The sequence below is a fragment of the Chroicocephalus ridibundus genome, chromosome 7, assembly GCF_963924245.1.
Source record: "Chroicocephalus ridibundus chromosome 7, bChrRid1.1, whole genome shotgun sequence".
NCBI classification, from domain to species: domain Eukaryota; kingdom Metazoa; phylum Chordata; class Aves; order Charadriiformes; family Laridae; genus Chroicocephalus; species Chroicocephalus ridibundus.
The window spans coordinates 9,449,854-9,463,179 of NC_086290.1; the positions used below are offsets into that span (position 1 = coordinate 9,449,854).

Consider the following 13,326-nt stretch of genomic DNA (forward strand, 5'->3'; position numbering starts at 1 on the left):
TTATTTTTGAACAGGAAAATTTACAAATACCTGTGACCTTAATATCAGAAGTCAATGTTCAGAAATGATAAAAGTTTATATTTTTTTATCACTTTATACAACAGTATAGAAGTTTACTTATTGTTATGTGTTGGTAACTGATAATGCAATAGCTGTGCGTAGTGGATTGAAATTCTTAGAACAAAAAAAATATTAATTTCCAGTCAGTATACAAACCTTTCTGGTCTCCTGGTAACATTGCTGTATTGATCTGTATACCTGCAACTTTAATAATTATATCTACAAACCTGAAAATGTGCTGAAAGGTGATCTGAAGTATTCTAAAAGTGTTGATGTAAAATGATTTGTTTACTTGGGACTAGATTCAAGTAGGTGTTCTTCTACTAATTCTAGTGGATTCTGGATCAGGCTTTTTTTACAGTACGTGTTGACCAATAAACCAAGAAAGAGCTGCTTTTGTTCAGTTCGGTGTTTTTTTTTTGTTGTGGAGGGTTCCAGTTTTATTCCTGTCTGGAAAATATTTGCTCCTTGCTGTTTACCTTCTTGATTGCTTCTTTTTGTGTGAAAGACTTTAATAATCCCTTATACTGTCTTAATTTCCTCGTTTGATGTACTGAAGTTTTAATTTTGGATGTGTTTATTTGTTTGGGATTTTCTTACTGTTTGCATTTATAGCTGATATAGAAATACAGACAAACATGAAAATATCCATCACACTTTATTACATTGAAATGTAGTAACATCAGGGATTAATCCCTGCCCCACAGTAACGATGGTCCATTGGCATGCAAATTGCTCTCAATGCATGATGAATATATCACTTTCCATATTTCATTCTTGGTTTTGTTGCAAAAAGAAACTTTTCCTGCCTTTAACAGTCCAGTTGCTGGTAGTTCCTTAGAGGGATGATGTTTGCCGCATTTACATTTTGCGTCTAGCCATTTCCTTTGCTGAAGTATAGTGAGAAGAAGTTATTAAAATGAGAAATGAACGGGGTTTGGCAAACAGTTTGTGGTGGTCGTCCTGGATGGCTTTGGATGAGGCTTGTGATGCTTACTTTTAAGTGCTCCACTTGGGCTCACGGCTTTCAAACCAAAAACATACTGTGATTCTTGCATCCTCTAGAAGTGGTGGTGACGGTGCTAAAAGTGGTTAATAGCTGGATGTTGTCAGCCGGATCCTCAGTTGATATAAGTAATAATAATGCCATTGAAGTTTGTTACCTCCTGAGAAGAAACTGTTCCTTAGGGTGGAAGGGAAAATCACCAAAAAGAGTGTAAACCAATTCTTTCAGACGTTATGGAAAATATTCTTGTGAATATGTGGTACAGAGCCTTTCTTCCTTGAAATTTTCTGCTTCTTGGGATATTTTTAGGCGGATGAGGCTCTTCTGTTTTCTCAAAATCTGTTGGCGAAAGGTATGCAATTCTTTATTTCTGCATAACTAACGTATGTAACTAGTAACATGAAGGATTAAGTTAGTGTCCATTCTTCTTGGGCCTTCTCTTCTTTTTTTTTTTTTTTTTTTTTTTTTTTTTTTTTTTTTCCCTCAGTCAGAGCCAGACTTATTTGGTCTGGTTGAGAGGAAATCCAACTGTCTGCCTTCGTCCTTTCCCCAGCTGTTAACTACGAATAATAAAATTTATTGCCTATAAGATTCATATTAAATGACATAACTGAATTGGAGTTTTTGAACTTAGTTTCAGTAGAATCAGGCCAGAGTATTTCTTCATGTCTCATTTGAATGTAACTTTTTACAGAACTGAGGATTTTCTTGTGTCACAACACATGGTTGAGTCTTTAGTAATACCCAGTACAAGGAACTGCAAATAACGTGTTGTAAGCGTTTAGATGATCTCTCCATCTGCTGTAAATTGCCACAGACCCCTTGACTTTACGACTGATGGTTGCCGCCTTCTAACATTTTTTTCCTTCTTTGTTAAGATTTAGGTGTATAATTGCACTGTAATGTATTTGATGGGATTTCTGCTTTTGTGGACTTTCAAAGATTTGGGTTTTTAAAAATATAATGGTTGTTTACATACATTAATCTGTGTTCTTTGTAACATACAGTAATACAGCTGTAACAGATTTATTAATCAACAGTTTTATAAATAAGCTAGTGTGTTTCAGCTGAGCAGATTGGAGAAAAATAGAGACAAATGTTTCTTCAAGACATTTTGTCATGAAATTGTAATTAGAAACAAGGTTATTTTGATGTTTGGATTATAAAACAAGTTGAGTTAAATTAAATAGTTGAATATTTATTTTACTGTTGTCAGCATTTTTCTTTAATCTATTTTATGCTTGGAATGGCAAACTTTAATTAAATTTGCAGTTGTTTCAGCACAATTAAGAATGTCCTCTATGCATAACGGGACATAAATCTGCATGAAAATAAGCCATCTTTGAATACAAAAGTAATAATTGAATGAATCATTTAAATCATGCTTAATAGAAGAAACAAAACCATTTCATGTGGCACAGCAGCTGTTTTGGTGTAGCTCTATAAAATTCATATGGAAGAAAATTCCTTTGCCAAGGAATTCAAAGTGCTGTGTGGCATGGCTGTGGCAATTTTAGAGGTACTTTCTGTTCTTTGCTGCAGTACTCCATAGCTCTCCATGCTTCTGAAATGCTTCCGTTGATTCTCCAAGTTTTTTGACTTTACTGAAACTTGCACGGATCGACTGTGTTGTAGTTCAGACTTCCTTTCTGTCACTCGCTGTAATTTGCTTGGCATCGCTGAAAAAGTCTCATTTTGCAAGGCAATAGATCAGTAAGTAGGAACTAATTTGAGAAATGAACACATACATTCTTGGTGAATGTCCTGCCATCCTTGTTCGTCTGGGACAGTGTGAACACAGCAGCAGGGAAGCCATTGTGCGTATTGTATGCAGAGAGGAGAGTTTTGCAATGCCATTTCTTTTTGATTTTGATTTTCCTTTGAAGATTGTCAAGGTGTGAGCACAGAATGTGATGCTCTGAGAGGCAGAGCATCTAAGCCAGTTGAGATTTCCAGAGGAAAGGTTATTTCACTATTGCTTTTAATAAGGGTTGTGTTAAAATGACATTTAAATTTTTTCTCACTCTGCTGGTGGTATTATTCACAATTGCCAAAACCTGATCTATGGTTTGGATTAGAAAGTGGAAATAGGACACTGTTCTTGCATTAATGGCAAAAGATGGGTCAGTGAATTTGCAATTTGCAGTGCAGTGAGCACTGAGGTCCTAAGAAGTTCTTTTTGCCATTGAGGAACTTCGGTGTCCCTCAGCGGAAGGTTATACCTTGTGAGTTGTCCCTGGAGTCCATATGAAATGAAAATAAGCTTTACTCTGGATATTAGTGGGCTTTTTGCTCAGACATCGTAAGCATGTTCTCCCCATGCTCTTGCTAGAATATAATATGCCACAAAAGAGTAAGTGAAGAAGTAAATGAGATCAGTTCTTTTTCTTTGTAACTCCCCTTTTTTTCCTCATTTGATGTAATAATCCCTTCCTTGTGATTTTGGTTTTGTCCTACGAACTGTCCTTTCCTTCTCCCGGCTTTCAAATCCCTTTTGAATACCAACTTTCAGGACTTTTTCCTACTTTATTCTATTTTCTATTACTAGTGCATCATTTTCTGCTTTCAGTGCAAGATGAACGATGTGCAGGGGTTTTTAGTTCTTGGTTCAGAAATGTGCTTAAAAACCAGATTAAAGTTCCACTCTGGTTTAGAAGCACAAGCATTTACACACTCTCTAAAAAAGAAAATATTTTCCTGAATTAAGGCTTCAAACTGTAATCTTTTTTAGCTAGGGAATTTAATAAAGCACTGTGAAAATAGCTTTTAATAATTCTTACGGTAGGATCAGGATGAAGAATAATCCAATCCCCTTCAGAAAGGTAGGAGAAAAATATTTTTAGATCTAAGTGTCACTCATTTGGTAGGAATGAAAAATATTGCAAAAGTGTTTCTGGATATTTGTAGTTTAATGTATTGAAGTAAAGATGAGAGTCCAACACAGTGTCTGAAACAAAGAAACCCTACGAGAAAGGAGTTACTTGTCTGCTGTGTGCTGCTGCCCGTCCCCCCTTTGCTGCTGTAATATCTATTTTTAGAGGTTGCTGATAGGGTGTAGTGACCACAGTCTACAGCGACTGGAGGTTGAACAGCGACAAGTGACAGGCTCATCAAGCTTTTAGAGGTTGGCTCTGATACTGGCTTATTCGAGTGCGCTGAAAAGATCTGCAGGAGTTAGTCTGCAGATTATAAGAATCCATGAGAGGAAAAATTCAATGAAGTCTTAAATTATTATTGTCTCTTCTGCATTAGGAGATTATCTTTCTACCAATTAGGTGGAAACTAAATGTTCAATTGTCAGTAATCTTCTTGGTCAGTGTAATTAATTGTGGGTTTTGGCTTTTGTTTTTTTTTTTTTTTCTGCAAAAATTAAAGGATAAATAAGTTACCTTACATTATGTCTTATTTTTATCTTACTGTGTCTTATCAAGACGCTGTTTGGTGTTAACATGTACAGGTGTTTTCAAGAAGATAGTTTATACAGTCCTCATGAAAATCTGATTTTGAAGAGCATTATATGGAGTACCAGCTAATGGTTGGAAACATACACAACAAAGATGAAATGAAATCTATCTTCTAACACATGGAAACAATATTTTCCCAACAAGATTATTCTATACAAAAGAATTACAAAATACTTCTTAAAGCAGCAGTGATCTGGACAGCAATATTTTATGTAATGCTGTCTATGAAGTAAAGATCCAATATAAATGTCGTGCTATCAGCTTTTTCCTCCAGAAATGCACGCTGCTTTAGATAAATCTGTTTTTCGTGTGTATTTCCTGAGGTTCTCAGGGTGATCTTTCATTTCTTCCTTTTGAGATGAGTCCAGAAGCCGATCATGCATGTGCATACTCCTCAACTTAGGAGATCATAAATAAAAGTCTGATCCAGACATGACTTTCCCATTCATCTGTATCTGTAATCAAGAACACAAAAGACCAATTTTTATCAGATTTAGGGCAGTGAGAGAAAAATAAGAAGGGAATTTTGAGTGACAGCTGCTCCCCAAAATTTGAAGTTACTTCTTGCAGGTATTTTTGTGATATATTTTATTCCTCTTTTAGGTATGACAAGATTAGATGTTTAAAAGGTCAGCTATTGAGGAATTCATGGAAGTGGGCTGCTCAAATTTTCCCCCTTTAAAGGCTTTGAGCTGAAATTTTAATGGATACATTAGAATTTGCTAAGATCATAGCTAGGCTGTAGGTGATCTTGGCATGCTACATATACATATATTTGACTTTATTTTATGTAGCTCCACACCCATGCAAGGATTTTAGAGATATAAAAAGACAAGGTCTTTGCCTGAGGAGATGATGTGCTTTGTAGTAAAATCTGGCAAAGGGCATTTGGTGACACTATGTGCTGTCTTGAATTATCCCATAGGAGTGAGTGTTCATACGAGCACACCGTGTCCCACTTCTGTCCACCGTTTCGTCTAAATTATGTGGCAAAACTTAATAACCACCAGTCCCCATAAATAGAATATGGGGAAAATAGGAAGAGTGTATTTTATGCTGAGAATCACAGGCATTGATGTTTGTTTAGTATTAGTCTGATAAACAGCTTTTTCTTATTTCATCCATGTTGAATTGCAGTCCAGTAAGTACTTGCATTCAATTCATTAGGCAGCCTCCCACTTACTAGAAGTAGGAGAGTTATACCTGGAGTATCTGCATGTCTTTTGGTTTGTATGTCTTCATATATGCATTGTTACATTTACATTATTGGTTTATTTGTGATGATATGACGGGCGTTGCTGTTGAGCACTTGCAGAACGGGGGGTGAACTGTCATAACTGCTTGCTTTTAAAACATTCTGAATTAAAAAAGAAGGGAAACTGGGGTGCTATTTTGGTGCTTCAGCTGGGTTTTTTGACTCTAATATGAAAGCTGTCGTGTCACATACAATCTGCCTATCCATCCACTTACCTGCTTTTCAGAAGGGTTTAATTTAATTTCTTCTAGAAAAGTGGTTGATTTAATCAGCTGACATGTTGATTCATATATGCAAATTCAGCCTTGTGTAACTGTTAAAAAAAATAGATCCCCTCCACTTTTCCACATAGCCAACATGGTGCTGCTGTTCACGTAACTTACTGGGTCTCTGTTCCAGTGCTGCTGTTCAATCTCAACTTTTATAAGTAAACAAAATAAATAAATAATTCTATTTTAGGTACAAGATGGCTCTTTTTTTCCTCATTCAGAATCACCAGAGTTGAAAAATCGGTATTCGTGTTTTCAACTTCTTGTTCAATGATAGTATTGAAGGAATAACATTGTGCTTTGCTATTGTTCAGTAAAAATGGTTTCTAGGGCATTTAGCTTTTCAAACAAAATGTTTATTGACAGAAAAGGTATTTATTTTCAATAATATTGTCATTCTTATCAAGTGTGAATACTGTTATTTCAGGAGGACTTAGGTAGTGTCCTGCTGAGTTTCCAAGATCCAGCAGTTTAGAAACATCTCAGGATAATCCACGGGGACTGGAATTCCTGTGTGCTAATGCTATATAAATAGTCAATGTTACTCTATTTAAGTGAGCAGCTCCCTTAATCTATGAACAATTTATTTTATACAGCACAAGTTCTAGCTTCCGCTGTGAAACTGCCAACCCTATCACATCCTCCCTATTTCTCTTCTGTGCGTTGACAATATGCAGAAATGTCCCAGAAATGTTCATTGTAAGTGAAGGGTTTGTCCATCATAGCCCATAGACAAAAAAGATGTGTATAAAAGGTGATTTTTTGTGTTTTTTTTAAATTCCACTTACCTCTTGCTACAATCAGTTGTAGGTACTAATGATGTTTCCAGAAATAGTGTACAATTGAAAGCTACTTTTACAATCATGAGGTACTAGTGACATTTTTATCAAATATCTGTGACAATAAGTCTTCCTCAGCATTGCTGAATGGAAAAATAAGTTTAGTTTGTTGTTGTTGTTTGGGTTTGTTTGGGTTTTTTTTTGTGTTTGGTTGTTTGTTTTTTTTTTTAAATAAATAAAAACCCAAAGACCTCAAACCAGGACAGCCAGTCCAGGGCAAGGACTGTTAGGAGTCTTCATTGGAGACTGTATTAGTAGCTGCTCAAGGCTGGAAAATCTGACCAGAGCTTTAATTTGGATTAAGATCTGCCAGAGTTCACCACGAGCAACCAGAGTCAACTGACACACCCATCTGTTTTCAAAAATTCTTTGTTCCATGCTCCCAAGAAATAATGGTTCCCCTCCTTGCTACAAAAGAATATGGACTAAAAGAATATTTTACACATCTCTCAGTTTTGACAGGTTTTTACCCTGGGCATGAATCATTGTTAGTTCAACTGCTACACTTATTAATTTCTCAAATACAAGAGCTGGCTCACATCTTCAAATACAGGGAATAAATGACTTCTGAGGAGCAAAATCACTTCATGGATCTGACTGACCCATTATGGTAAAACATTTAACTGAAAATGCCATGTATTTTATTTTATGATGTAGGTGTCAGCATGTTCCGTAATGACTCATTTTGAATCTAACTTAAAGACATACTCTTTCTATACGTGGTGAACATAAACAAGATTGAACTAAAGAACAGCCCTCTTAACAAATGCCTACGGTCCAGTTCATGTGTTCAATACACTTAGAAAATCCATTTTAGAAAAACTTTTTTTTTCTTTTATTTAATTTTTCATAATATCCTCTATCTGAAATTCAATAATAATGTATCTTACTGAGGAATGTGATATGCATTATGGCTTTCTCATTAAACTTTTAAATAAGATACCATTAGTATTGATGAATGTGATCCCAAATGGTCACTTAATCTTAAAATAGTCATTGATCACACGTTCGGAATTTGAGTCTTACAGCCAAACTAGTACATGTTGTTAGTGGTCATGAATTTTATACCAAGAGGAATAACGTCTTTCTTTTGCTGCAGTGTAATGAATTAGATTTACAAACTAAGGATGACTTAGTGAGTTTGTGTTTTTTTCTAAATGCAACAACATTTGCTAAAATCTTTTCAGAGAACTTTGATATATGAAATAGAAAGCACAGTCTAGAAGCCCAAGGTTTTCATCTTTTGAAATATTTTGACTATTAAAAATAATTTTTAAAACAGAAACTAAGAGGCAGAATTATTCCACAATATTGATTGATGTGCTAGCATGTCATCGAAGTCACATTAATACCAGAGATACTAGAGTGGTTTTTTAATATCTTTAAAAAAGCTAAATCAAATCTCTGTGTAGAGGAGCCCTGCTGGTTTTCACATTTTTAATGTATATAAAGATGTATTTAAATATACATATATAAGAATATATGCATATATTTAAATAAATATAGATTTAAATATTTATTTTAAAATAACCTAGAATTTAAATAACAACACGGACAAAGTAGAAGCATATACAAAACAAAAAAGTTGAAAATTCGCTAGTTCTGTCACTGTTATCGTCCAGCTTTTGACTGAAATCTGTCAGTGACGCTATCTTGAAATCAACCCCCCCAAAATTACATGCATGTTTTTTTTCATTTGTTAAATGCAATCAAGCATATTTAAGCTTTACCCAGCGAGGCTGTGCAGGTTGAGGACCCAGCTGGACCAAGCCCGGAGCTAACTGGTCTGGATTCAGCGTTGATCCTGCTTTGTGCAGGAAGTTGAAGATAAAGATTCCGAGAGCGGGGGGGGATCTTTATTTTTTAAACAGTTCCCAAAAAGAAAGCAAATGTTAAATGTCTACCCAGATGTCCATTTTCATGAAGTGCCAAATAATACATAAATATTCCTTAAACCGTTCTCAATAGTATCATTCATCATTTTCTATTATGTTCGTTTAGATTCTTAATCTCTGGAGGTTTCTATACCTTTGTGTATATGAGAAATCTCATCCTCTGCCTCTCCAGATGCATGAACAGATAAAATTCTCGCTGCGGCAATCAGATTTGGTTGGAAGAAGTTCTGAAATATTTGTGCTATGCAAAATGAGGAAAACCAGATGAAGTAAAAACCTAAACTCTGACTGAAGGTTCACAATTACTTCTTATTATGATGATGAAATAGTCAAACAGGCTGGCCAGATCTGGAAACCAATTATTCTAAAATGTGAGAGGGGAAAAAATAAATCTGCTTTTTCAGTTATTCTGCATAATTCTTTCTCTTATCAGCAGCACACATTGAATAATAATTAAATTTTGCTTAAAATAGAAAAGTTGGGAAAAAAATAGTTACTTGGAAAAAAAAAAAAAGTCACAGCAGTGGGTAAGACTTGCAACAGCTTTTTAATTCCAAATTGCAAGTTCCTGGTCAGAAGAATCTAATGCACAAACTAAAAGTGTCACTGTAACATTCTTAATCAATAAATGTTTTTAGTCTTGAAGGAGAGGCTTTTTGTCTTGTGCATTTTTTAGAGTTGCTTGCGAGGTTTTTTTTTGTTATGCATTGGCTTTTTTTATTTGCTTGTTTTCATAAGCAGAAAAAAACCAAGTATGTCGAAATCTTAAAATCCTGGCACCTTTTTGGAAAAAAATTAGTCACTCCAAGGACAAGTTCAAGTGTCAGTACCTGTGCTAAGGACAACCTGTAGCAATGGCAAATGGTCCAGAACGTGAGCAGACATGTTTAAAAGCTGTTCCACAGAGAATATTTGCGCTTCCAAATGCCTGTACAAAAATGATCTTGAAGCTGGGGGGTGTTCTGTGCTGCGGGAGCTCCAAAGCTGCTTGTCACATTGCAGAGAATGAGTGCAAACACATCAGAATTTAATTTTCTTCCACAATCTTTCGCTTTCTCTGTGCAGGCAATATCATTAACTTTATATTTAAGTAGCAACCTTTATCTAGCAGGCACCTAAAGTGCTTATTGCTTCTGAACTTGATGAAAATGCCATTAAAGTCAGTGGAACTTTTTCCATTGACTTTAAAATGGGCTTTTGGATCAGCTCTTGTCCACCTATCACACAAATGTAATAAAGTCATCTCCGTAGTGTGACAGCGGCAGGCAGGTGGACAATGAATAAGGCACAGCGTGTCACTAGGATTTTCAGCAGGATCTTGTAGAGAACAGATTTATCAATGTTTTCAGAGGCTCGTCTCTGCTGTAAGTCAGCCTTTAGGTCCGTCGGTTGTTTGCTCCTTCGTGAACATCACTCGTCTTGATTCCCACGCCATTCCCTCTTTTTAGGAACAGCCATGGCAGAGACTTTTGACAGCTCACTATCATCATTGTTATTTTCTGTAACATTTTGGGTACCGTTCACTTGGCCCTGGTGCACTGTCAGCTTTTAGTGGTTCTGATTGCTGTCTGCACTGTCATTATCATAAAGATATTTTAAAACTCCATTTTCCTCCAGTGGGAACGTTTCCTGAATGTGACCTTCAGCTGCTTCTGGTGGATGCTGAGATAAGAATTGATTCAAGTTCTTTTCACTGTCACCTTTCATCTGTCCGTGGTTTCTTTTAAGACCCTTCCTTCGCTGTGTGTGCTGACACGTATGTGAAATGCTGTGTTTAACACGGTTAAGACTAAGAGGCTGCGTAGGGGAGTGAGAGCAGGTTTATTCTTCTCCTTTTTCCCTCATGGGGAGTTGGGACTGAATTGGTACCACTCCTGTTCACGTCAGCTCTTCTCTTTTTGGGATTTGTGATCAAGGAGCAATGAGAAGATGAGCAGGGCCATTGCACCCCTGCCTGGGCTTTGCCAGCTGTGCTGGCCAAACTCACAGAGCGGGGAAAATAAGTAACCGAATCTCTATGCTAAGCGCAGCTGGATGTTGGCATTTCCTATGGTAATTCCTTGTCTCTGTACTCTCCCCTGGGGATGGCTGAGTCTGGAAATGTGATCTAACAAATTCTGCTCAACAGCTTGAACTCCCATTCCAGTTCTGATGGAGGATTTATGGCTTCATATAGTTCATTCCTGCGAAAATTCACCTTTTTCTAAACTTAGCTTGGAGGAGGATTAGAAGGAAGAGGCTATACCTAGGATTAGATCAGCTGAGGAGACGTTGGCATGTGGAAAAACTCTTCTTGTTTTCATGCTGTATCCCTTAGTAACATAAGCAGTTATACACCTTGTTTGTTATTTGTTTATATGTTTAGATAATTTTCAGCGGCAACGGACCTACTAGCTCTAGTTCTACTGATGTCATGTAGTCCTCAGGTGTTCTAAAGGTGCATCTGGCTTTTTCAGTTCTCTTTAAGCCTTTGATTTTCTGTCCTGAGTAAGATATAGAAGATCAAACTGGCAGAAGTAACTTTGTGTCTCTTTCTAGCATATGATGCCAGTGCTACGTTTGGTTTTTTTTTTGTCTTGGATGTCTTCTTAAGTCAGCAGTGCTACAGTAATGGAAGTTTTGGTGCAGTGGTATAATGAAGATCTCAAAGGACATGGTGTTAAATGTGCTTTTATCTCATCAAAATGTCTCTGAGGTTGAGGGTAGGTCATTGGTACTAATGTAACCTTTTTTTGGAGCCTTCTTTCAGATAGTGGATTGCGTAAATAGTTTAATTTACTGTATAGATCTTTACACTTTGTTGTAAGTTTTATATTTATCATGTAATGATGTCTGTAAATGTTGGTCAAAGCTGAAGTCTTCTCTTGAAAAATGTTGTGCTATCTTATTATCTTACCAGGAAGGCTGAGGTTACCACCTTGGTTGAAGACCTTACTTGAAAGCCTGTAAATATACTGTAGTTAGACTTAAATTTGCAAGTTGAAGTGGTACATACCATTTCCGTAGGGAACATATGGCTGTTTCTTTGTTAACTTTTCTGTAACTTGAACTCATATCTTTTAAGTTAAGTAAGAGGTTTGTGTGAATTGTTAGAGAACTTAGATCAGTTTTATTTTTGAGATGGAGGTTCTTTTTTCCATGTGCCTCAGTCTTAACCCATGTGTGATCTCATAATGCTGTACTTGAGGCTCTCGAGTCTCAATGATGTGAAAAAAAGATGTTAGGCTGATCATAGAAATACTCACTCTAGGGTAACTTTCATCCAGAGATCCCCAAGTGTCATGAAAGCGTTCATGAATCATACCTCTCCAGAGTCCTACAAAGATGTTTTTAAAGGTGAATATATTTGGTGTTTATATACTTAAATATTTTATATTTTAAATGATGCAGAAAGTTATTCTCTATTAGCAATATATCCATATTATATTTTTAAAAAAATGTTAAAAAAAGCTCAGTTGGATGCTTTCATTAAAAACTTCTGGGCCATTCCGTGATGTATTATTTTCGCTAATTATTCAGTTCATTAAAAAATTAGGAGCATTTGGAGTGGATAGTTGGTAAGACTTACACATAGTAAGCTTAAAAACAATTAAGCATATATATATACACACATAAAATAAAAACATAGCCATTAAATTCAAAGTTTGGTTTGCAACACCTTGAGACACATGAAAACCAGTCCTTCCCAAAAGGGTTGAGAAAGGAAATTTTTATATTAATAGTATTTTTCATCAGTGGAGTTTCACTGTGACTCTGAGCTGTGGTATTCATTACACCAGCCATCTGCTTTGGCAGTGCTATAATTTCTTTTTTCGGCATCTCAGATGAAATTAAAATAATCATACAGTGAACACTGCTAGGAAACTAAAAAGTCTAAATATGAGCTTTGTATTTAAGTTATTGTAGCTCATTGCAATTTATGCTCCATTTGTATAGTGTTCCAAAAATAGAAGAAAAACATTTACTGTTTTGATTATTCAGGGAAAGGCCATCTATTTTGGTGGGTTTTGCTTATATTAGTGTTCCAATAGTTTTTGCAACCTTACAGTGAAATAGGATTTTAGAACTTGTAAATGCTACAAGCAAATGAATGGGGAGAAACACAGAATCCGCCAGGGTCGCAGTGAGGAGCAGATTGATCTTCTCTCCCACTCCCTTCCCTATTACTGATATCCAATGGTATGTCATTCTTAACTCTTCTTTTTACTATGTAGCTTAATAGGCTTCAGCTTACAGGTTTTTGCATTTATCCTAGTAATTTGTTGTTATGTTCTGCCAGGGAGCATTTCCAAATTGTTGCTGTGTTTTATGTGTATGCTTCCATAATCAGAACCTTTTATACCAAGCTATCTGAGAAATCTCACCCCTCCTCTTTGCCTTTTCCAGTTCTCTGGCTTTTCTCTTCTTTCTTCTACCTTGTTTAGTATTACTGAGACTTTAACTTTCTATTTCTTAATTCCATCCCCTCACAGATGTAATTATGCCCTCTCTTACTCCCTTCATTTTCCTTTTATTTCTGTCTTTTCTTAAGACAGAAA

The 13,326-nt window shown here is 36.0% G+C and overlaps 1 protein-coding gene across 2 annotated transcripts in view; it reads left to right on the forward strand.

Moving 5' to 3' along the window:
• Positions 1-13,326, forward strand: part of DPP10 (dipeptidyl peptidase like 10) — a 544,973-nt gene that overhangs the window by 403,108 nt on the left and 128,539 nt on the right. The gene's annotated exons all lie outside the window — the stretch shown is intronic.